The sequence below is a fragment of the Pecten maximus genome, chromosome 2, assembly GCF_902652985.1.
Source record: "Pecten maximus chromosome 2, xPecMax1.1, whole genome shotgun sequence".
In the NCBI taxonomy this organism is placed as follows: domain Eukaryota; kingdom Metazoa; phylum Mollusca; class Bivalvia; order Pectinida; family Pectinidae; genus Pecten; species Pecten maximus.
In genome coordinates, this window is record NC_047016.1 from 47065353 (window position 1) to 47088358 (window position 23006).

At 34.7% G+C, this 23006-nt stretch overlaps 1 protein-coding gene across 2 annotated transcripts in view; it reads left to right on the forward strand.

The window, feature by feature from the left end:
• Positions 1 to 1505: 1505 nt before the first annotated feature.
• LOC117322302 (cAMP-regulated phosphoprotein 21-like) overlaps positions 1506 to 23006 on the forward strand; it is a 78173-nt gene continuing 56672 nt past the window's right edge. The window contains exons 1-2 of one of the 2 annotated variants that reach the window (XM_033877136.1): positions 1506 to 1551; positions 18348 to 18728. The gene's annotated coding sequence lies outside the window, so the exon portion shown is untranslated. Of the gene's footprint in view, positions 1552 to 12385; positions 12504 to 18347; positions 18729 to 23006 lie in introns of those variants that run through there. The other variant, XM_033877137.1, reaches the window with a different exon arrangement.

The following is a 23006-nucleotide window of genomic DNA, read 5'->3' on the forward strand; positions in this document are numbered from 1 at the left end:
CACTAAGTGACAATAACAATATAGACCTTGAATAAAAAAAAAATGGTGTAAGTTTTCAGAACCGAATAATGGTAGTTATTTTCATTACATGATATAGACATATAAACATTTACTATATCGTTTCAAATCATAATAATGATTATTAATCAAAATAAAAAATAATAATAAAAAAAAAAGAAATAAAACAATAGAAAAAAAATTGTTAGACGTAATTTTTACCTCAGATTGCCATATATCAGATGTTTGAGTTCTCTGCAAATATTTATAAAGACCAACGGTAGGTAAGTTCTTTATATTACATGCTATTTACGTCCATGTTTGTAAATTAGATTTACGTATTGGATGAGAAAACAGGCGTTGATTTATGTGCTATAACTTTGTGTAGTTCTAATACTCACTGCTTTGGCAAAGAAATATGTTTTAATAAACTCAAGTTCATTTTCCCCACGGCCGTGGTCATGACTGTCGATATCGGATTTCAGTGTGAAATATAAAACAACAGTTCTGTGTTTGTTTCCACAGGTTCATAAAACGAGGGTCAGGATAATATTAAAACAATTTTACATATTCGCTAAAAGATAATAAAATAAAAACGTGATTCGAATCCTATTGTATTAATGAAAATTGAAAAAAAAAAAAAAAAAAAAAAATGAAAAACATTCAAACGATGACGGATTTAAAATATATAACATAATTTTAGAAATTGACTTTATATGTGTGATTGTGAAGTGCAAGTCATAATTATAAACTTATAGTAGGCCGAACGGTAGAGATCTATGGCGCGGGAAGGATGTCATAATTAAATATTTTTGCCTAGGCAAAATTATTTCTGCCTAGACAAAAATCTAATATTGCTTAGGCAAAAGTATTTCAGCCTAGGCAATATTCGATTTTTGCCTAATTTTCTGCTTAGGCAGAAATCGAATTTTGCCCAGGCAATATTATGTTTGCTTAGGCAATATTTTATTTTTGCCTAGGCAAAATTCGATCCTGCCTAGGCAAAATTCGATCCTGCCTAGGCAAAAATCTTTAATTATGACTCCTTCCCGCGCCATATAGAGATCTACTCTAGTAAACTAGACCTATGACTTCATTTCCCCTAAGTTGGATGTTAAAAGGCTTCTCAGTTTAAACACATATATACATATATATTAGTGTAGAAAACGAAACAAATATCCGAATCAATGAGGCCTATGTCAATGTGTGGAAAGGCTTTTGTGATAAATTAGGTTAATTGGACCATTTAGAAGTAGCATGTGTCTTCAGCCTCCTCAGCACGAACTTAGCAGTTCCGTAGAGGTGATAAAAACTCCATACAACCGCACTAGTTACATTTGGCAATAAAACCCCCGCTATCATGATCATTTCTCACGCGATTGATGTTTTTCGTGTTTATTGCTAAATCGGGATTGTCAGGTCGAAGCGATGAACTTTGCTTTTTTCACCGCCCCCTCACTTTGCAACCGGAACTAGAATGATGTCACCCCAAGGTAGATATCCTGTGACGTCACACTATGGAAAGAGGCTGCCATTTTCTTTTCATTCAGCAAGGTAAATTTTACTATCAGCTTTCTAATTCTTATAATTGGCACTTAATTACTAAGAATTTATGTCATTCCGTTGCAGATACATGTATATTGAGACTAATCAGATTGTCTATTCAGCTCTCAAGTAAACAGAAAAGATAGAACACTCTAGGCTAAAGTCGGAGCGCACTGCCTGTGATCTCTCCATCACAAAAATAGGGCACCGGCTCGTTCGGTGAGGTACGATTCTTCGTCTGTCAGTGACAAATCGACAATTTACGATTTATTTTGCTCAGTACTTTTCTGACGATGCACCTGATATGCTTGTGCTTTGCATGTTTGTATAAAACGTGCAGGAAAAAAGAGATGTTTGCATATTGAAATATAATTAGGTCTTGCACATGTCACTGTCTCAACACACGCACGTTTTGAATACACAACGTGTGTATTTCAGCTGTGTACGGTGAAATCTGTTGTCATATCTTTGCTTCTGTCTGGACGGTTAGTTACAGAGTCATTGATAATGAATTTGAATTGAATGATACTCAATGTTTATTTAACTGAGCACTATTTTCACCTTTATTTTGTTACGGAATATAAAATTATGTTTTGATTCTCGGGCGTTTAGACAAACAACTTGCTCTGTCGCACAAACCCTTGACATCATCATCATGCTGCATGTCATTTAACAGACATTTTATTGACTTGTTGCTGTAATCAAATGCATGTATGAGATACTGATACATATATATACTTGTGCCAGACATCACTACCCAGAAATTTTGACCAAAAGAACCAAAAATGACAGTAGACTTTGCTGTACCAAATTTCATATTTTTTGTGTGTAACTTGACAGTAATCTCATGCAGTGAATTGTAAGCTTTTGAAAAAAAAAATTCTGTCGGACCACTGTAAAACTGCAGTCTTGTGAGGGAGTAATGGGGATCTTTTTATTTTATGGCACATACAATTGAGTTAACTCCCTTGAATCAAAATGAGAGTTCACTTGTGAGTCTGATGACTTCATTATTGCATGCAGTCCTATGTGAAAATTGGTATTTAAAGAAATCAGTTGTGCATATGTTACTTGAGCATCCATTTTAAATTGCTTGCCTATATATGATATGAGAAATATATCTTCAGTATTTGTACTAAACCTATAAACCAGAGTTTTGTCTTATTGTAACTTGATAATAATCTGCTCTCTGTGATGTGATATTTGTGATGTCATGTGATGTCTATGTATGTCTTACATAGAAGTACATGTGCTTGTGACTTAATTTGTTGTACTGTCTGTAATTATTCTTGTCTTACTACGCACATTCATGGTAGATATAATTAAGTTTCAGATTTCATTTTCCTTTCATACAAGCCTGAAACTAAAAAATACTATGCATACAATGCGTGGATGTTTATTTAGTTGTTTTGGGGGAAATCCGAAATTAGAGTGAGTTTTGAAGTTTAAAGATACAACACCGCTGACAGCGACAGTGTATGCCATGTTTCTCAAAGAATTGCTCCCAATGATTAAACTTCAAAAGTGAAAATTAGAAATAAGGATAAACTATTGATTATTAGCGTTAATTATAAGTTATATAACTTAGAGATATAGTCCGAGATGTAGACCCTTCGAAACTTACCATATTGACAATCCAAGACATACAAGATGTATATAATTACGTATAATTCTTCTATTGAATAACTAGCTTAACTAAGCTACTTATTTTGCATGTTTCTTTAATATAAAGCCTTGCTATGTGTTTGTTTATTGATATAAAACTTGATCGAGTTAAACTTGAGTCTATCTTAGGTGTAAAGTATGTAGTAAACATATAAAATAGAATATAAACCCTGTGCAAGCCAAGTTACATCCTTGGATGATAACAGAAAAGCAAGGGTTTGTTTATCATTTCCGAGAAGTCTCGCTGCCAATTCACGGTGGCTTTTCACGTTGAACCCTTCTTTTAGTTTTTTCTAACAGACTCACATTGACATATGCATCAAGATCCATTTATTTTGCAAATAATCAATGAAATAAATCAAATACCACCTGTTTCAGTTACACAGAACACCAAATGTTTCCAAATATGAGATTTAAATTAAATGAAGCAGGCGGTTCTTTTAATTCTAAACAGTCACTTGACAGAAGTGCTTTTGCTGCCATGCTGGTTTTGGGTGATTCTAATAACCATGCAAAAACCGGAAAGGCCTGATCTGATAATCTTGAGTACCGTGATGTGACAAAAAAATGATGTCGAACACCACATTAGAGATTCCTTGTAGGTAGGTGGGTAGTTTCCCGGTTTTGATTATTGATTCTCACATTATATCATCATTAGGGTATACATTCTATCATTCAACATATTTTTGTAATTCTGTCATAATTTATGTTTTACAAAAACATAGGTTTTAAATCAAATGAGTAAAAATGACAATATATACTGCAGAGGTGCAGCAATCACTTATTGTACTCTTGCATCTTTGGATTTGAACAGAAAAAATGTGATTTAATAATAATATAAGATTCTTATTTCTCATATCGTTCACATGTTTGTCTCCTATTTTACCAGATATTGCATTAAAGACTTCTCTCCCCCACCCCCCAAGGATATGTGATATCTATTAATAATCATCGCCAGTGATGATAATTAAACAGTAATGATATAAATTTGTATCGAGTATAGTTTCTTATATTTCATGGGTAAAAATGTAAAATACAAATTGATCTTCCTTGTAATGTTATTGCTGACATTGTTCATGTCAATTAAATTTGATGATGAACAACCACTTATTATGTTCCAGCACAGGGACTTTCCTGTCTATATAAATGGTCTATGAATATCGGTACCATTCCCAAATGAAAATTGCCTTATTTTTTCCCATTCGAGACAAAATTTTCCCAATTTGAACAGCTGATTAATTTTTCGGATTTTTTTCAGTCCGCTTCCATTTATTACTGGTTACTTGTCATGATCATCCGTGCACTTTATTCTCATGCATGCAATTGGGGCCTGTTCGTTTATGCAGACAAACCAGTTCATCTGTTTTTGAATGTAATATTTCAAGCATATATCTTGACAGACCTGCAGATGTTATGAAGGCCTCGAAAATCTTTGTCAAAGTGCGTCTGAAAACAAAAAAATGCCAGGTCCATCCTCGTTTCATAAACGAACAACTCTGGTCCAGCTTGTCCTACCGTTTGGACCGTGAAAAACGAAAACAGCCTTGATTACTGTTATCCAAACATTCTTGTGATGAAATGATCGTGAGGTCTGCCAAGATGCATGAGCCTACGCCCTAGGTCTGTCTAAAAGATAAGGGAAAAAAATGCAGCCTCGTCCAGAAATTTAAATAATTTTTTTCTGTGTTAAAACAGAACATTACAACATAATGCAAAGTAAGAGTACAGTGACTGTGTCTGCTCTCCAAAGGTAGGCCTACATATACTAATTCAGGTGAATGTGCAAATTCAAACTGCATTCACTTTGACTCGGAATGCTTTACAGCCACTAGATAGCCAAATTGAAAGGCTAAAGTACTCTCCAACACTGTCTCAAATTCAGAATGTGATGATTCTGGCAGAATTGGTATTCTTGTCCCTGAATTTGTAAACAGAAATTTGACACAATTTCAAAATAAAAGGTTCCTATCACATGCTTTGTTTGGTAACTTAGAGACTCTGCTGTTGTGTTCACACTGCGTTTGGAGCTTTTGATTCTATTCTTTTCTAAGTACAATGTAGTCAAAAGAAAATTGTCTAAAGTCCTGATGAGCAAAAAACAATGGCTGTGATCTCTTAATAGGGGTGTGATAACCATCAAAAACCAGTAAATGGTGTATTTTTAATTTCACCACATAAGATTATACATGTTCCTGTGGAATAACTTTTTACCAATTTTACTTGGATGTATTTTTCATTAGTTTCAAAACTGTATTAATTTTATATTTATTTTAGTGACAATTCAAATATAACAAGTAACCTGCTGGGTATTAATAAAATCCAGTTTCACTGATCATGAATTGCTGAGGTTTTTCATATGAATAATGTGTTAAACTAATTTCATGTGTAATACTAACTAATTTTCCCAATTTGACCGAAAATGCCATATAAAATTTTCCCAATTAGGACCCAAGTGGCAAATCTTGAACGTGTCAAAAAGTCCCTGCAGCACATTGTACTTCAAGGTGGACAGATTTTTTTGATCATTGTTGCTTCATGATCGAGTAATCATATCATAGTGTGTTACGTATACCTTACATTTCTCTTCTGAGGCAGATTTGAAGCAAAGACACTTGATTGCGATCATTTTAATATTAGAGGATTCATTTTTTAGGTCAAAATTGTGTTTAATCTTAGAACTGTGTCATAAATCATAAATTGGAAGATTTGAAAACGATAAAAAATAAACATGCAAACTTCACTAATATATATGTAAATGTTGTGTAAACATTCCGTATTTTTTGGAATTTGAGGCCTGTGATTGAGTTAGTCTGGAATTGTGGCAGGTGGGTGCATATTATGGTATAATTAATGATAGTCAAAATGGTCTTTTGTTTCTGGAATGTCAGATCAGTTTGTATTAGGCATGAGAAACATAATCTTCTTAAAAGCTGACTTTTGACAATTTACTTACATGGCGCTGTCACGGTTGATACTCCCTGATGGATACTTGTTTTTGTGTCGCCCCCTTACAAATGGCCAAATGTTAAGATGAACTAGGGTTTGGCAGTTGACCCAGTGGGGCCATCAGACAGACTTCACTGTGGAGGAGGCCAATTAAATATCCGGAGACATTGACACCTGGAAAGGCCATGCGTGGGGGGGAGAAGACCTGCACAAATGAATGAAAGCAGCAGAGCTCTACTATAAAATTTTGATTTCATTTTATTTGTCCAAGCTATGTCTGAGGAATGTTGCCACTTTTATTGATTGTTGAAACAAGATATGTAATTATCTGTTGAGTGTGTGATTTTCATTGGACTATTGTGTATGGGATTTAGTTAATGGTCACATGCAACTGTAACAACTAATTATCCTTCATTGAATTGTGAGTATGTGTTTCAGTTTTCTGTTAATTCTTTTGCCCATATCATTGTGATTCATGATCGCTTTGGAAAATGAGATACCTATAGCCCCTGCAGAAAGATTGTTGTCTGTGCGATTGTCATTGAAATTACACTAATGATTGGCCTAAAGATTCTACTGCTGTATAGCATTCCATCAATGTGTACCCCCCCCCCCCCCCCCCCCCCCTCCCCACTAAATTTTTTCATACATTTTAACATAAAATATTTTGTGACTAGATCAAAATTTATTTGAAATTTATGAGTCGGGTTTGAAGAGAACCCAGGTTTAAAAATGTGTGCCATGGGCCGGGTACCCGTCAAAAAAGGAAACACTCTATATCATCGGACAAAAAAGGGGAAAAAAATACATCCTGCAGTATTATCCCAATCATTTATATTGTTTTCACTTATCGAAGGTATACTTTATCATTCTGTCTGCAATATGTTCACGTGCAACATTGTTATAATTTTGATTTCTCACAACAGTGGGACCTTCATTCCTCTCAGCTTTGCCAATGTATGGCTAACACAAGAGGCTGTCCGAATGAGATGATGTCATGCTTCCTGCTGTGTATGTGCAGTCAATATTTACACGTGATAAGCTCCTTGAAGAAAACATTTCGGCGATAAGCTCCTTGAAGAAAACATTTCGGCAAACTAGTTTAATGCATAGTTTTTCAGTTTATACATACAGTCGATTAATACAAGGAAAAGAATATCACCAATGAAGATTGGTTAAAAAAGAGATTGATTTCATTATCTCGTTTTCTGGTATAAACAGGAATTTGTGTATAATGATCAAAAAAGTGTAAACATATACTTATTGCGTACTCAAATTTTGAAAAAGCTAGCTAAAACGGATAAGCAGAATGATAAATTAGCACATGAATAATGCTTGCCATATAAAACATTGTGAAATCAAAATTAAGAAAATTTGTTCCAGCAAAGAAATCACTAAAATAAGATAACCGCTAAAATATGTTCGTTTACAGTATTTCGGGTACTCAGGTATGGGTCAGGTGTCATAATTGGGGTTACCGAGGGACAAAATTCTGTTTCAGTGACGGCCCTAATTAGGACTACATGTATACAGTTATCTTCATACTGAAAAGGTTCTTGTTAATTAGGGTTAATGATTTTAGTGACAGAGGGAAGATAAAGATTATACTAATTGTATCTTGTTAATTAGGGATAGTGATTTTAGTGACAAAGGGATCGAGGAATAGATTATACTACAGTGGAACTTCGTTAACTCGAAGTCGACGGGACCACGGAAAAACTTCGAGTTATCCGAGTGTTCGAATTAAGCGAGTTATCGTTTTTGGTGAAAAGTTTGGTCAATATTTGTCAACATTATATAATCATTATAACTTCGCTCTGTCGCTCATCAGTTTAGTGTGAAGACTGGTCAATACATGTAAATATATATGTAATGTTTCGGTATGTCACTTGTAATTTGGTGCAGTTTTGCCGATATACAGTCACGATAAAGTTTCTTTCACTTAGTCACTTCAATAACGATCTGATGTGCAAGTCATGTTTGCAAAAGGTAAACGATAAAACGGAATTCGACAAAATAACAAGTTATTAATGTCAAAACAAATAACCGTTTAAGTTTAACACAGATTGCATACAAAACGTAACAGAACTATTACCTTTTATTGGACATATATAAAATACTGTTTGATCGGCCTACTTACTTTTTATTGATAACCACGCCATTTCCATGTGTATTAGCACCGGAAGTTGGGCTGCGCATGTGCGTATAAAATGTTACTGTAACTGAGTTGGCGTTTTATCCGATTTAATAGACAGCACTGACCGTTACAGCTGTACTCTGAACACCTCGGCAGTAATTACGCTATTGTTTCAGCAGTTTAAAGATTTAATAGGCGCCGGTGACTGTGTCATTTCTACACCTGTAAAAACATCAGCCGGGTAGATCTACCGGTGTGTCAGAGATTAGTTCCGCTTGAGCGAACGGGTAGATGAGTTGTTGACTATCTTGTGTACCGATATCGGCGACCGCCTTGGGAAATTACCTGATGTAAGTAAAGCAGTACTTTTTATCACCAAGACTTGTTGTTATAAGATTCAACCGACAATTTCTTTTATGAATTTATGAAACACTTATAATAGCATGTAGGTTAGTAGTGCCGATATGTTCAGTATTACAAACGGAATTTAGCTCTTAAAAAATGTCGGCGTTTGCCACCGATCGACGAAAATTATACTTCGAGTTATTCGAACATTTCAAGTAGGATTTTTATTGTTGGGACCAAATTTTTACTTCGTATTATCCGAGTTTTTCGAGTTATCCGAATTCGAATTTTCCGAGTTTTTTTTACTAAGATAAAGAGAGAATTCGGCCGGGACCGGCGAGGTACTTCGAGTTAAGCGGGGTATTCGAGTTATCCGAGTTCGAGTTAACGAAGTTCCACTGTAATTGTATCTTGTTAATTAACTAAAGATAATGATTTTAGTGATAAAGGGATGATAAAGATTATACTAATTGTATATTGTTAATTAAAGATAATGATTTTAGTGACAAAGGGATGATAAAGATTATACTAATTGTATATTGTTAATTAAAGATAATGATTTTAGTGACAAAGGGATGATAAAGATTATAATAATTGTATATTGTTAATTAGGGATAATGATTTTAGTGACAAAGGGATGATAAAGATTATACTAATTGTATATTGTTAATTAGGGATAATGATTTTAGTGACAAATGGAGGATATTTTTAGTAACTTTGTAAGAAAGATAAAGCAATAGTGTGTTTCATCAGGAAGGAAACCTGGACTTTTTCTTGATTATTTGTGTATCACAATTGCTTATCAGTGAAATTGTGTTTTGCATCGCCATGGCAGCGATGAATTATTCCTGTAACAAACTGCAATACCTGGTTTGTTATTACCAGTATCCGTGGAAGTTTATGTTCCTCCGCAATACAAGGTAATGTCTCGGCAAATCAATAGCCGAAGATTTGGATAATACCTAAAATGTCAACAGTTATGAATTGGAAAAGGAAACTAGTTTATGGGCTTTTCTTTCTTTGTAAATGTCATACGTGATAATCTAGGACAGAAAATGATTTTCTTATCCATGGTGTAATGATTTACGGACTATATTCTGTAGGTTTCATTGGCGATGATATCGGAGAACGGGGAAAAAAAATCCTTTTTATGTCCGAGAGTAACACTAAAAGATATATACCTGACTGGGCTCAACATCATTGTAAATGTATTGTAATTGCTAGAGTAGAGTTATATCTGCCTAGTAATACTAATTATAAAGATCGTATGACCCATTGCATTAAGCTGTCTTGCAATTGGACTGCTGTAAAAAAAAACGTTATGAAATCATCGGCCTTTGGAAAAAACCTAAACTAGACTCCAGCTGTAGTAATACAGTGTATGACTTGCTGTACCTTGCCTAGTGGTGTGTAAATTTTAGCTCACTATCAGTAAATGTGTATTATCAATAATGGCTGGATTATGACTGTCATTATTTTGTTACCGTATACGGTATTGATTAAAGATCCCATTACTTGGTAGAGACAGAGTCCCAGCAAAGGGACAAACATGCATTGGATGTTATACAAAATTCATGAGTAGATTTAATTTTAGAATTTTTTTTTCCATGCCAAACTGGAGATATTTCCACATTTTGAAAATTTCTGGATTTATTAGGACTAAAAAAGTTGAAATTAAGTCTTTTTACAAATATCATAACCTCAATATTCTATTTCCATCTTGAAAATGGCCATACGAAACTACTGATATTGTGCATTTGTATCAGACATGTATGTCATTTCAAGATCAGACAAACGTTTGCAATGGGTGTGCAATTGCTATTTTAGTATGAAACTCTAATATCAATATGTCCTTGGAAGTTGAAATCATTGACAATTAGCCCTTGTCCTGATCAATAGGTATGGGGAATGAATCATGTGGAAAAACCACAGTGTATATATATTTGTACAGTTCGCTTCCTATTATATATCACAGTTGTCAGCTTGTGATTGATATTGGTATGTGCATATTGATCATAATGTCCAGTGCCATGCAATCCCTAGCACCTCAATGCTGACCATAAAACAAAGGTCAAGCTAGGTGACGGAAGACTCACTTATCTGAACGCTGGTTATATACATATATTAATTGTGTCCGAGTTTATGATAATGCTTGATGTCATGAAAACGATTGTTGTTTTGGAAACTTTATTGGGTGTATTTCAGTCCGATTCCAAAACCTGTAATTGGCTGTATTGATTATCAGAAATGTATGGATAGATTAGCGGTCAAATTTATTATATTATCAAGTTTTTTTTCTACTTTTGCAGTGTTTTCATTTAGAACCGGTTGCCGGCCAAATTGACCGGTTAGAATGGTGATTTGGCCGGTTCAAGTGACTTAATTCACTTTTTAAAAAATGTCTAAAAACATATTATCGTAAACCTCAGATACATGTATACCTGTTACTATTAATTTGTAGCCTTTTACAAATATTTTTATTGAAAACCCTGCTTTTGAGTATTCAAGTTTTCATGATCATTGCTTGAAACTATTAGATTTTTATCTGACATTATAGAATTGAGACTTTGAAAATCCTAATTGTAGTTGTAGAAGAAAAAAATTGACATATATATAACTGGTCTGACTGTTCTTCCATGTAATATTCGAGCTTCTGTGTCATAATATCGTAAGACACATATGTAATAACACAATTATGATGTCACCAAATGACATCACAATCAATATATGACTTCAGGTTATTGTCTCAGTAGATGAAAACATGCCTTATAAGGTGAAAGCATGTCTTATATGAATAGAAATTAAGTTTAGAGTTTTCATTTACATTCTCAATATGAGATGTGTGATAAACAGAATCTTATACTTGTGTCTATATGTCATATGGAGTTTATTAAACTTTTTAAAATCAACTTGATATGACATTGAGCCACGTGCACTCATGTGAGATACATATATACTCCATTTCTAGGCTAAGACTCGAGTAATTAATATAGAAAGCTGTATGCATGGTCATAGTCTTGCTTTGTGGAATTTCATGGTGGCGTCTGTTCAGTTTTAAACATCGTTACTCCATTCTATTTTTCTGACCATGTCCTGGTATATGTCTGAGATATTTTGTCACTTTTTTGTACTTTGTCTACTGGTAGATGTGTAATATACTATGTATACATATTTGTCAGACATAGAGGTCATTCTTCATTGACCATATGGAGACAGAGATGGACGTCTGACATTTATAGAGTGTGTATGTGTTGGTGCGTCATATTGGTGATTAGAAATCCAATAAATAAGACATCATTATATTATTCTGAACCTTATATCTTCAGGTATTATACCAAATCACACAACACTGTGTAAAACTTTCATTAACATCACTTTATACCACTGTGTCAGTAGGAATTTAAATGAATTTTGTAAAACTAAAAATTTTTTGAAAGAGTTCACATTTTATTTTTGAAAGTATTTATTTATTTTTCTGATTTATTTACTGTGATGATTTATTTATATATAATTTGATATATTGTATATATAGATCAGTGTTGTGATCATGAGCTATAGTAAAAGTTATAGTTGCCTATATATCTGATGTTTGTCACCAACATCACCAGGGATAAATATAAAACAATTGTCAATCACATAACCTCATCGGTGATTTATTCACTCCATAACATTGAACCTGAATACGTTTTACCTGTGTTTAGTGCTGGCCGTTAATTACAGGTGTGTATACACTGTTTCCCTGTAAGTCCTATATGGAGGACATTGTTTCCGAGCTATAGCTTGTGTGACCTGTCGGGCTGGACAGCCAGCTGGCTTTGTGGCTTCTCTTCAGTTGATGTGGAATATAGTATGGATTAAAATCGTTTTGGTAGGTATTTTGTTTGACTACATCATTGTTATCAACTATAAATCACATTTGTAGGCCAAACCTGGCCGTATAATCTGTTTAGTTATTAAGCTAGTTTGAGTTGTATTTCCACAAACCTGACATCCCTAGCTAATGTATGTACAGCTCAACACTTATGATGAAAATATAACAATATGTTTATGGTAGTTCTCAAAAATGTGAAATTACACCACTATTTGTTTTGAAACTCTAAACATCATATAAATGCCACATGTGTTAAGATTTTGTCTTTCTTTGTGGTAGAAGAACACCATCAATATTGACGATTATGCTCTCTTGTGCGTGAGAGGAAAGGGCTAATTTCATTGATTTTTTTTTTTTAAAGTTTTGTATGGCTACACATCATTAAATCAACTATGTTCTACATTTGCATGTAATTGTCACACTTTGTTCATATCTGAAGTTTTTATAGGTACTGTACCTTATAAATCCAACAATAAGCAAATGAATGGTAAATAAGTCGACCTGTATATCTATAATTACAGTTCAGTAAAAGACATGTATTAATGATAAACTGGTGCCTGCATAGGTGTCTCTTGGGGTTATTGAAATTATATACAATAATTATAAGATCTACAAAAAAAAATTTGTCATTTAAAAGTGAAAGTAAGATTTTAATGCTTTATTTCTCTCTGACCTAAGATCTGCATATATAAGGCCTTATATATAATTAATTGTCCTGAAAAAGAGAGTTGAAATGACCGAGTCACTCACTGGTACTTGTAGCTAAAGTATGTAGTTCTTGTAAATTGATTACAAGAAAATGTCTTGTTCCTAAATTATTCAAAATCCAAACTGGTTGCCTTAGATTCTGAAGACATTTCCGATTCCTTAAAGATTAATGTTCAATAGACTAGTTCTACCAATATATTCCTGAACCAAGTGTTGTTAAATAAAAAAAAAGTCTTTTTCTGTTTGGGTACAGTTTCATTAAAAAAAGAATATGATCTGTTGAAACTGTTATTTCAATGTCTAACTTAATTTGAACAATGGTGCGATTTAACAATGCTGCTTCAACATTCATTAATTAGCCTGAATCAGATTCTGTTTTCAGAATTATAGGTAAAAATTACTTAGCTACTGATGAACTCTTTCATGTGTTTTGAATGCCTGATTATATGTATATAATTATTACTATTAAATTGATTCTGGGCCTTTTTCACTCATTTTGGATGGGGGTCTTTAATTTGTTGTTTCATTTTGGGATGAAAATTTGTGAATTGGAAAGGAAATTTAGGAGTAAACTGCAAATTTTAGGAAACTGTGTTTTTGAAATGATTTTAATTGGGAATGGGGTCAGTTTTGGGAAATAATTTTTATTTGGAATGTGGTCAATTATTGGACTCCAAAAGCCCCCAGAAAAAGGCCTGTGGTGACACCTGATATGCGATAAGGAAGCTATTGGGAGATCTGAGGAATGTCATATGGTATACCGTACAACATTCCTTATGTAAGTACCAAGATGTCATTTAGGAAATGCTGTCGATGTCTGTGGGAGTTATCGTAAAAAATATCTGTTAAATTTGTATGAAAAGGTAAGAAGGTGAAAGTGGGTGTCTTTGATCATAAACAGCCCAGTGTTTCGACAATTTGGGAGAATTAATGAGTTCTCCATTTCTTATTCTGACAGAGGCAAATGTCATGTGTTATATACGTAGTTGACTTGGGCATGCTCAAGAGACAATATAGGTCTCGCGTTGTCAGGTTGGTTTTACTTAGAAATTTGTAACAATTGGCTGATCATGATTGATGTCAACTGTTGGCAGTATTATTTCAGGCTCAATATTTTCATTGGTTTTCAGCTGCTTGGTCTTAAACCTCATTTCTTTGTTTGTTTTTATCAAGACTTTGTCACTCCCATCATTTTGTCACGTCTTCAATGAAATATCATATTATGATAATTGTGGCTTCATTGACTGTCTCTCAGTTCTAACTGTACATGTGCAACCAGTATCTACAGGGTGAGAAAAAACCCTGGTCCAATGGCTAGAGGCCAGCTAGGCTAGTCTGTATGTGGGCTAGTAAATATTGCTGATAATTAAAACAAATGAAATTTTCTTGTAAATTTCACCTCAAACTTGCCGTAAGGATCAATGATGCTAAAATTTTATGTCGTGCCCTAGTCTATAGTAATTGTATGACATGGTCATATTGATTATCGAAAACCTACGAAGGAACTCCTCTTTCTATTTAGGACTGTTTATTTTACAGTTACGTTATCAAAGCTTGCAAAGACATGGCTTTAGGGGTTCAATTAAACAAAATGTGATATTTGTAAATTGATATGAAAGTATTTACCCTTTCAACCAAAACTCTGAATCATTGGTCATGTTTGATATGCCAACTGCCTTACATGGTAATTCCTAGTTTAATCTACCAATTTGTACTGTATCTTTAATTGATACAGGGAAACTTCTATAAGCAGGGCTTCTGTTTTGAAATGTCCGACAGTTATTTTTAATTTACTCGGCCTTAAAATACCTGAGGGTCTGATGAAATCACGCACTGGGAGTTTTTCTTATTCTAAACACCTTTGTCTATAGAAATATATACTGCATGCGCATGCCCAGTCATTATATTTGGTCTATATCTGTTGTGAATGAGAGCTATCAAACTTGTTCACGAAACAATTGTAAAGATATATGCACTGATATATATAGCGTACTTTCAAGGTTAAATGGAGAAAGCAGTGTTTAAAATGAACTTTTATAATAAAATGTCCAGAGTCGTTATGTTTGGCCCTCATCATACTGAAATATGGTGCTATTAAACATGTCAATAAATGGCTCCAGGTTCCATTGCATTAAAAGTGTTGTTAATTGTATGTTAAATGTGTTATGATGTGCATATTGAGTTGGTATACGGATGAAACTTATTATTTAAAAAAAAAAACACATTTTAGGATAAGGGACAAAATGAAATTTGTTAAATAAATGATGTATTTGCCAGAATGGTGATATTGAATGTTGTTCTTGATCAAGACGCATAATATACACACTCGAAGGTTAAAGGTCATATCTTCAGAGGTTCGTAACGGGTGGTTGTTGAATATCGTATTTATTTCATTTGAGTTAGTTATTTTTTGAAAGTTTAAAAAGATACTTGTTTATTAAGCTTCGAGTCTTTTGTAAATTTAAAAAATAACTGATGAGAAATTAATGTGATAATATAACATATCCTACAACCATGATTCATGTGACCACCACAATATGGGTCGGCAGTGGCAGGATTGTGACCTGGTTTTAATTCACATGTTTGCTGACATATATGCAAGTAATGAATGGTGATATTATAATTAAATGTGAAAAGTCCCTAATTAATATTCAAAAATTAGATTTTGATATATTATTTACTATTTTGAAATTAATTTAAACAGGTAAAACTATATGACAAAACCATGGTAGTTAGTTATAGACGTCTTTTAAATTTTTTTTTATGTCAGTAGTTTTCTAGTGCAAAAATTAATCATGGACTATATGCACATGTATGTGTTGCAGTACTGTCTGCTTCCTGCCAAAAATGTCCACTAATCGCTGTCACTGTCAGAGTTCAGGACCCTTGATCCAGGACATCTCTGTGAGACTTGCCTGTTATTTTTATAAATGTGCCACCATTAAGATATATTTCATACATTTGGGCATGAATGCACAGTTTGGTTAATTAATACAACTCAAACCTGCTAGGACACAATCAGGACCCCATGAACTGTAAATCTATTTAACTACATCTATATAAAGAATTTCCACAAATTAAATATCATATGTTTGTTTATATAAATTTATGGTTAACAATTATGGTGTACAACCTAAATAAGACATAAGAGAGCTATGTTCCCCTTTAAGAGTCTTAGAAGCACGAAAAAAAGGGAGAACAAGATTATCTAGTATTTTCATGCTGCAAAGCTTTATGCAATGAAATCCTGTATATTGTACATGTATTATATATACTGAAACGAAAAAGAAACGCAACTTCAAATTGTAGGTTTAATAAAATAATACTTGTGAGCATTATGTTTAAATTTCATATGTAATAGTTAATATTGAATATTGATGTAACATCCTTTAAATGTTTAGAGATTTTTAAGAACAGGTCACTTTGCTAGAAGGTCATGATTGGTAGTACCCTACGTGAATCCAAGTTGAAATGGCAGCAGTTTTGAAACCGTGCCCTAATATCGTGTGTGTCCTCCTCGAACAGTTATCACATCTCTAATTCTTTGTTGCATTGAGTTCATCAGGGCATTGACTTTCCGTATTGGAATGTTATTCCATTCTTGGACGAGTGCATTTGCTAACTGAGGGAGGGTATTTGGGGGGTTACGGCGATTTCGAATTCTTCTGTCTAATTCATCCCACAAATGCTCGATTGGGGACAGGTCGGGGCTATATGGAGGCCAATCTATAGGAACAATGTTCTGTGTCGCAAGAAAGTCTCTACAGACTCTTGCAACGTGTGGTCTCGCGTTATCTTGCTGAAAGGTTAGATGATGCTGCCTAACAAACGGCACAACATGGGGCCTAAGGATCTCATCCCGATAGCGTACGGCCGTTAAATTCCCATTGACTATCACCAAAGGCGTCTTCAAACCATGGGAGATTCCCGCCCAAACCATAACTGATCCACCCCCAAATCGGTCGTGTTCCAAAACACAGGCGTCAGCAAAACGTTCGCCTCGACGCCGGTACACACGTTGACGGCCATCTGCTCGAAATAACGTGAATCGAGATTCATCGGTGAAGAGCATAGACCTCCAACGTCTCATAGGAAAACGTCTGGGCATATGTGCCGTTGCCCATTGCATACGACATGCTCGACGTTGCGGTGTTAGTGGTAAACCAACGTACTGTCGCCTTGCACGCAAATTAGCCTCACGCAGTCTGTTGATCACTGTTTGGGGATGAATTCGACGGTTATGATTACCAATCGTATTCCTTGCCGTTTCAGCGGCCGTTAATCTCCTGTTACGCAGGTGTGCCAACCTAAGAACCCGGTCTTGACGTCGCGACGTTACGCGTGGACGTCCTGATCTCGGCTGGTCATCGACTCTTCCTGTTGCGTTAAGACGTGAAACTAATCGACTAATAGTCGATTTGTGAATTCTGAATTGTCGAGCGACGTGAAGTTGCGTGTTCCCTGCCAGAAGCATCGCTATAGCACGTCCTCTATCAACCTTTGATAACCGTGGCATAATTGTAAAAGGAATTATTGTTTGCAAAAGTATTGGCGATGATGTGGCTCAATGTTAGTGATGAATTGATACTGGTTTGAATGAAAAAAGAACGCATATGTTTGTACAGGCACGGTTTTTGATGTTTTTACCGCGCCGGAAGTGCATAGGTCTCTAGTCACACTTGGGTGATTTTGAAGATTGGTATGGGTGTTAGGCAGGGTGCATGTTTATTTCCGCGATTTTTATACAGATATGTATATTTAATACAAAATTAATCACAATTTTCCATGTTGCGTTTCTTTTTCGTTTCAGTATATATATTAGCATTTTACATTAAAATGATTAACTTTAAACCATATTCCATGTCACGTGGGTCAAACAATTCAACATTTTCCTGCCATGGCCCTGATTGTCATGTTATTATTCTGAGCGCTGTTTGTTAAATTTAATTTTTCAGTTAAGATACAAACAGGTGAGCAATAAGGGCCTTTGTGGACCTCTTGCTTAAGAATCAGCGTTGGAAAGAGCATTTGCAACCTTTCAGAAAATTGAGTTATGTTTTGGAGGTCAACATTAATATTGATCCTATATATAGATTGGGTAAGTTTTATATAATCTATATCGTGTCTTTTCAGGAACCTGTCAAGATGTGACCATGTGGAAGTGACCATACAGATCAACACTGTTGTGGATTCATCAGGGGGGAACATATACCAAAACTGTAGATTTTCTTGGATAGAGAAATTTTGATGAGTACATTCGGGTCGTTCGTGATGATATATGGACAGGTGGTGTCACGATGATAGTGTGAACGTACCTGTAAAAACAAAGGGTATACAAACCAGTGGCCAGAATGCCGCTATATCAGAGTGACCGCTAGTCCCAGCATTTCACTGGCAGTGTGAATGATAGAAGACCAAGGGACTGATCTACGACCTCCCTGGCATCGCAAGTGTGCAATATAGATACAGTCGACTCATTCATCCACCTCATCACCACCCATACATCACCCAAAGGTAAGTTCACCTCTTTTGTCATTACACACTTGACACAGGACAGCAATGGCCCGAGCTGACATGACTTGTTAGGTCAGGACAACATCACTACATCATCAGTGTATATGATACAACAAGGCTCCATGCCTATATATATACTGAAGTCCAATGACGCAGAGCATGTGCTGGCTATAAGTCTCCCAATTCGCATTTCGGCTCAATCATCATCCGTGAAGGTTCAAGGTACATCTTCCTTCTCTCCATCATCGAGCATGGCTAATGGTCAAAGTTTGTCCAGCAACCATTCAGTTTAAAATGTCTACAAATTTTTTCATGGAGCATGGTTAATGATCGCAGTTTGTCCAGCAACCATTCAGTTTAAAATATCTACAAATTTCTTCATTTGGTATTATGTAACCAACAGGGGCAGCTAACTGAATAATTATTTATGAAATAAAATGTTATTATTTCACAACACCCACCAAAGAGAAAAGTTCATAATTTCAATAAAAATATCTCAATTTTGCAAACGTTCTGCTCCTTATAGCCTTCCTCAGGCCGCTGTCTAATTGCATTGTTTTTTGCCTGAGGAAAGCTATAAGTAGCCGAAAATTTACAAAACTGAGATATTTTCGTTGACATTAAAATCTTATTGTTAATTTTCCATTTCTAGGTAGTAACTTCCCTGCTCCATGCATAAAGTGTTAACATGCATGTTACTGTGAATTCAATATTCAAGGGTTTGTTCCCAATGACATTATTTTCATCATAGATGCTACCCCTGACAGGAGAACTTTGAATTCTAACACCTGGATTCATGAGATACAGATTGATGAAGATAGGTCTCATCAGGATTATTCTAGTTGCTTGTGCAATATGACTTTATACATGCTTATATATGATATGGCTGTTAGTTCCATTGTTACTGAATCTTGTTCTTATTTAGAGAACATGACATTGCCTGATTTTATCTAGATTTATATGATTTGTGTGGTCAATGAAGCAGAACTGCTTACTCTTCCGTAATGCCTGGTTTTATCCAACTTTTTTGTTTTGCAAGCTTCAAGTAAATCTAGGTTTCATTACTGTTTTTAAAAGAATTTTTTTTAACACGATTGTTGTTGTTGTCTTTCTTTTTTGTTTCTGAAAGACGAAAATGCTCTGTTATATTCTGGATATATATATAGAGCTGTGATTATGACTAAGGCCTATACTGTATTGGCCAAATATCAAACTATGGCATAGGGTTTAGAATGCAAAAGTACAGCAATCTGTAAGCTTGTATCAGTATATGGCATGGTACCAGGCCATGTTACAGTACAAGTTCTGGTATGACATTATTCATAATTTCACTTCACATTAAATCTTTCAAAATCTTTTGCAGATTTTTTTTTTTTAACTTTTCGTTGCAATATATCATTTTTATGTGCAATATTTGCGGTGGAACAACAATATGCAAGCCACCAGTAAAATGTATACACCAACAACTAATTTTAGGGAATAAAGGTTTGGTTGCCATAGTAACAGGTCACTATAAACAGGGCTGTGTAATAGCCAATAGGCCATCAGTCCTTAGGTCTGTTTTATTCAAACTTGGTCAAGTGGTGTAACTTTATTATGCCAATTTTTTAAAACCTTATTACTATGGAAACAATGGAGGCTTCTGATTGGTCAGAATTGGGATCTTGTCTGATTAAGTTGAAAATGAAAGTGTTTTGATGGGAAGAAAAAATGATTGAAAATGTCATGTAGTGAAAAAAAATTCTGCTAGTTTCACAAAGCATTTGAATCTGTCTCTGATCTAAATACCTAGTTATAGCAATATGTAATTGATATCATTGTTGCAGTTGGGGCCGCGGTGGCCGAGTGGTTAACATGTCCCTCCACCTCTGGGTTGTGAGTTCGAAACCCATGTGGGGCAGTTGCCTGGTACTGACCGTAGGCCGATGGTTTTTCTCCTGGTACTCTTGCTTTCCTCCATCTCCAAAACCAGACACGTCCTTAAATGACCCTGGCTGTTAATAGGACGTTAAACAAAACAAACCGTAAACCATCAGCAATTGAGATGGACCTGTGTATTTACTGAAAAATTAAAAAGTTTGAGAAAGTTCCTGAACTTTTCGACATTATTTATATCTAAATACTGTAACTGTATGGCCATTAGGTCTGATACTGAAAGCTAGTGTTGTGATGGTGAATTTGAAGTAGCCAGCTAGGTAACTGCACTGTAGGTCTCCTGTACCCGATGGAGTATTGACTTTTACCTGTACACTATGTGGCCACACCCTTGTGGTCTGCTTGGCACGATAACAGGATGCAAAGCACCATACATTGAAACAACACGTTTCACCTGCTTGGCTGCAATGGATTGAAATTAGAATATTTTCCATGTAAAGGTAAACATTTTCAGGTTTTGTCACTAACATATGCTATATACTTTTCTGATGTAGTACATATATGTGTTGCTTCTGTTAGAATGACATCAGACTTCATCTGATATGATCTTTAGAAACTGTTTTTTGATGATGTAATTTTAGGTAATGTAAATAAATTTATATAAGGTCCATGTTCACTGCTATATGTCATAGATATATATACTGTAATGTCTTTAGAAAATATAAGTATATATGATTATATTACATCAGTGATTTTCGGGACTTGGATATTTGTCTCCTGGACATCTCATGCTTTTCCTCCAGAGACTTACTCAAATTTTGAGTTGTACCCACGCACTATATCTTTTAATATTGGGATTCATCAAAATTCTGGAAATGCTGTTAAGGTATCGGCTGAAAAATCCTGTAAAAATTACTGTTATATAAAGAAATTGTGTAAAAATATAGTTGTAAATGAAATCATGTGTATCAGATTTCATCATGTTCTTGAAAGTACAGCGTTAACATGACCTAAATTTACTGACATTATAGGATGTGTTTCTGTAACTTGATGAAGTGTGTGTTGTGTGACTTATGAAGTTTATTTGTGTGGTGTGTGACTTTATGAAGTTTATGTTGTGTGACTTTATGTTGTATGTTGTGCAACTTTATGAAGTGTGTGTGTTGTGTGACTTTATGAAGTTTATGTTGTGTGACTTTATGTTGTGTGACTTTATGAAGTTAATGTTGTGTGACTTTATGAAGTTTATGTTGTGTGACTTTATGTTGTATGTTGTGTAACTTGATGAAGTGTGTGTTGTGTGACTTTATGAAGTTTGTGTTGTGTGACTTTATGAAGTCAATGTTGTGTGACTTTATGAAGTTAATGTTGTTTGACTTTATGAAGTTTATGTTGTGTGACTTTATGAAGTCAATGTTGTGTGACTTTATGAAGTCAATGTTGTGTGACTTTATGAAGTCAATGTTGTGTGACTTTATGAAGTTAATGTTGTGTGACTTAATGAAGTCAATGTTGTGTGACTTTATGAAGTTTGTGTTGTGTGTTGTGTGACTTATGAAGTTTGTGTTGTGTTACTTTATGAAGTTTGTGTTGTGTTTTGTGACTTAGGAAGTTTATGTTGTGTGTTGTGTGACTTTATGAAGTTTGTGTTGTGTGACTTTATGTTGTGTGACTTTATGAAGTTTGTGTTATGTTGTGTAACTTATATATATGAAAGTTGTGTTGTGTGACTATGAAGTTTATGTTGTGTGACTTTATGAAGTTTGTGTTGTGTGTTGTGTGACTTTATGAAGTTTATGTTGTTGACTTATGAAGTTTATGTTGTTGACTTATGAAGTTTATATTTGGTGTTATGTTTTTTATGTTACATGAAGAGATTTGTGATGTAGTTGTTTATGTAATTTGTGGTATGAAGATTATGAGGTGTTATGTTTATGTGGTATATGGAGAGATGTATGGTGTAGTTGTTTATGTAATTCGCTGTATGAAGATTATGAGGTGTTATGTTTATGTGGTATATGGAGAGATGTATGGTGTAGTTGTTTATGTAATTCGCTGTTCCAGGACCTTTTGTAGTGCTGATGTATAGAAAACAAATCCTGATTGAACATTGATCGAAGGTGCCGACAGACTCTTATCGGTATTGGTTGGGACTCGTTTGATTGTTGCAGCACTGACCAGTGATTTGGGCTTAATTGCCCAGCCTTCCATGCCATTCTGTGCAAAAAGATACGTCATAAATCTCTTTTCTCTTCGTTATCGGGAAACATTTTTATATATCTATCGGTTCTAAAACAAACACAGGCCAACACTCGGGCGATAAAGTGAAATTTGTAAGAAAATTATTGATGTGTAGCAAAAATCCATACGTTGTGTATGGCAACAATGGGTGAAAACCAGGAG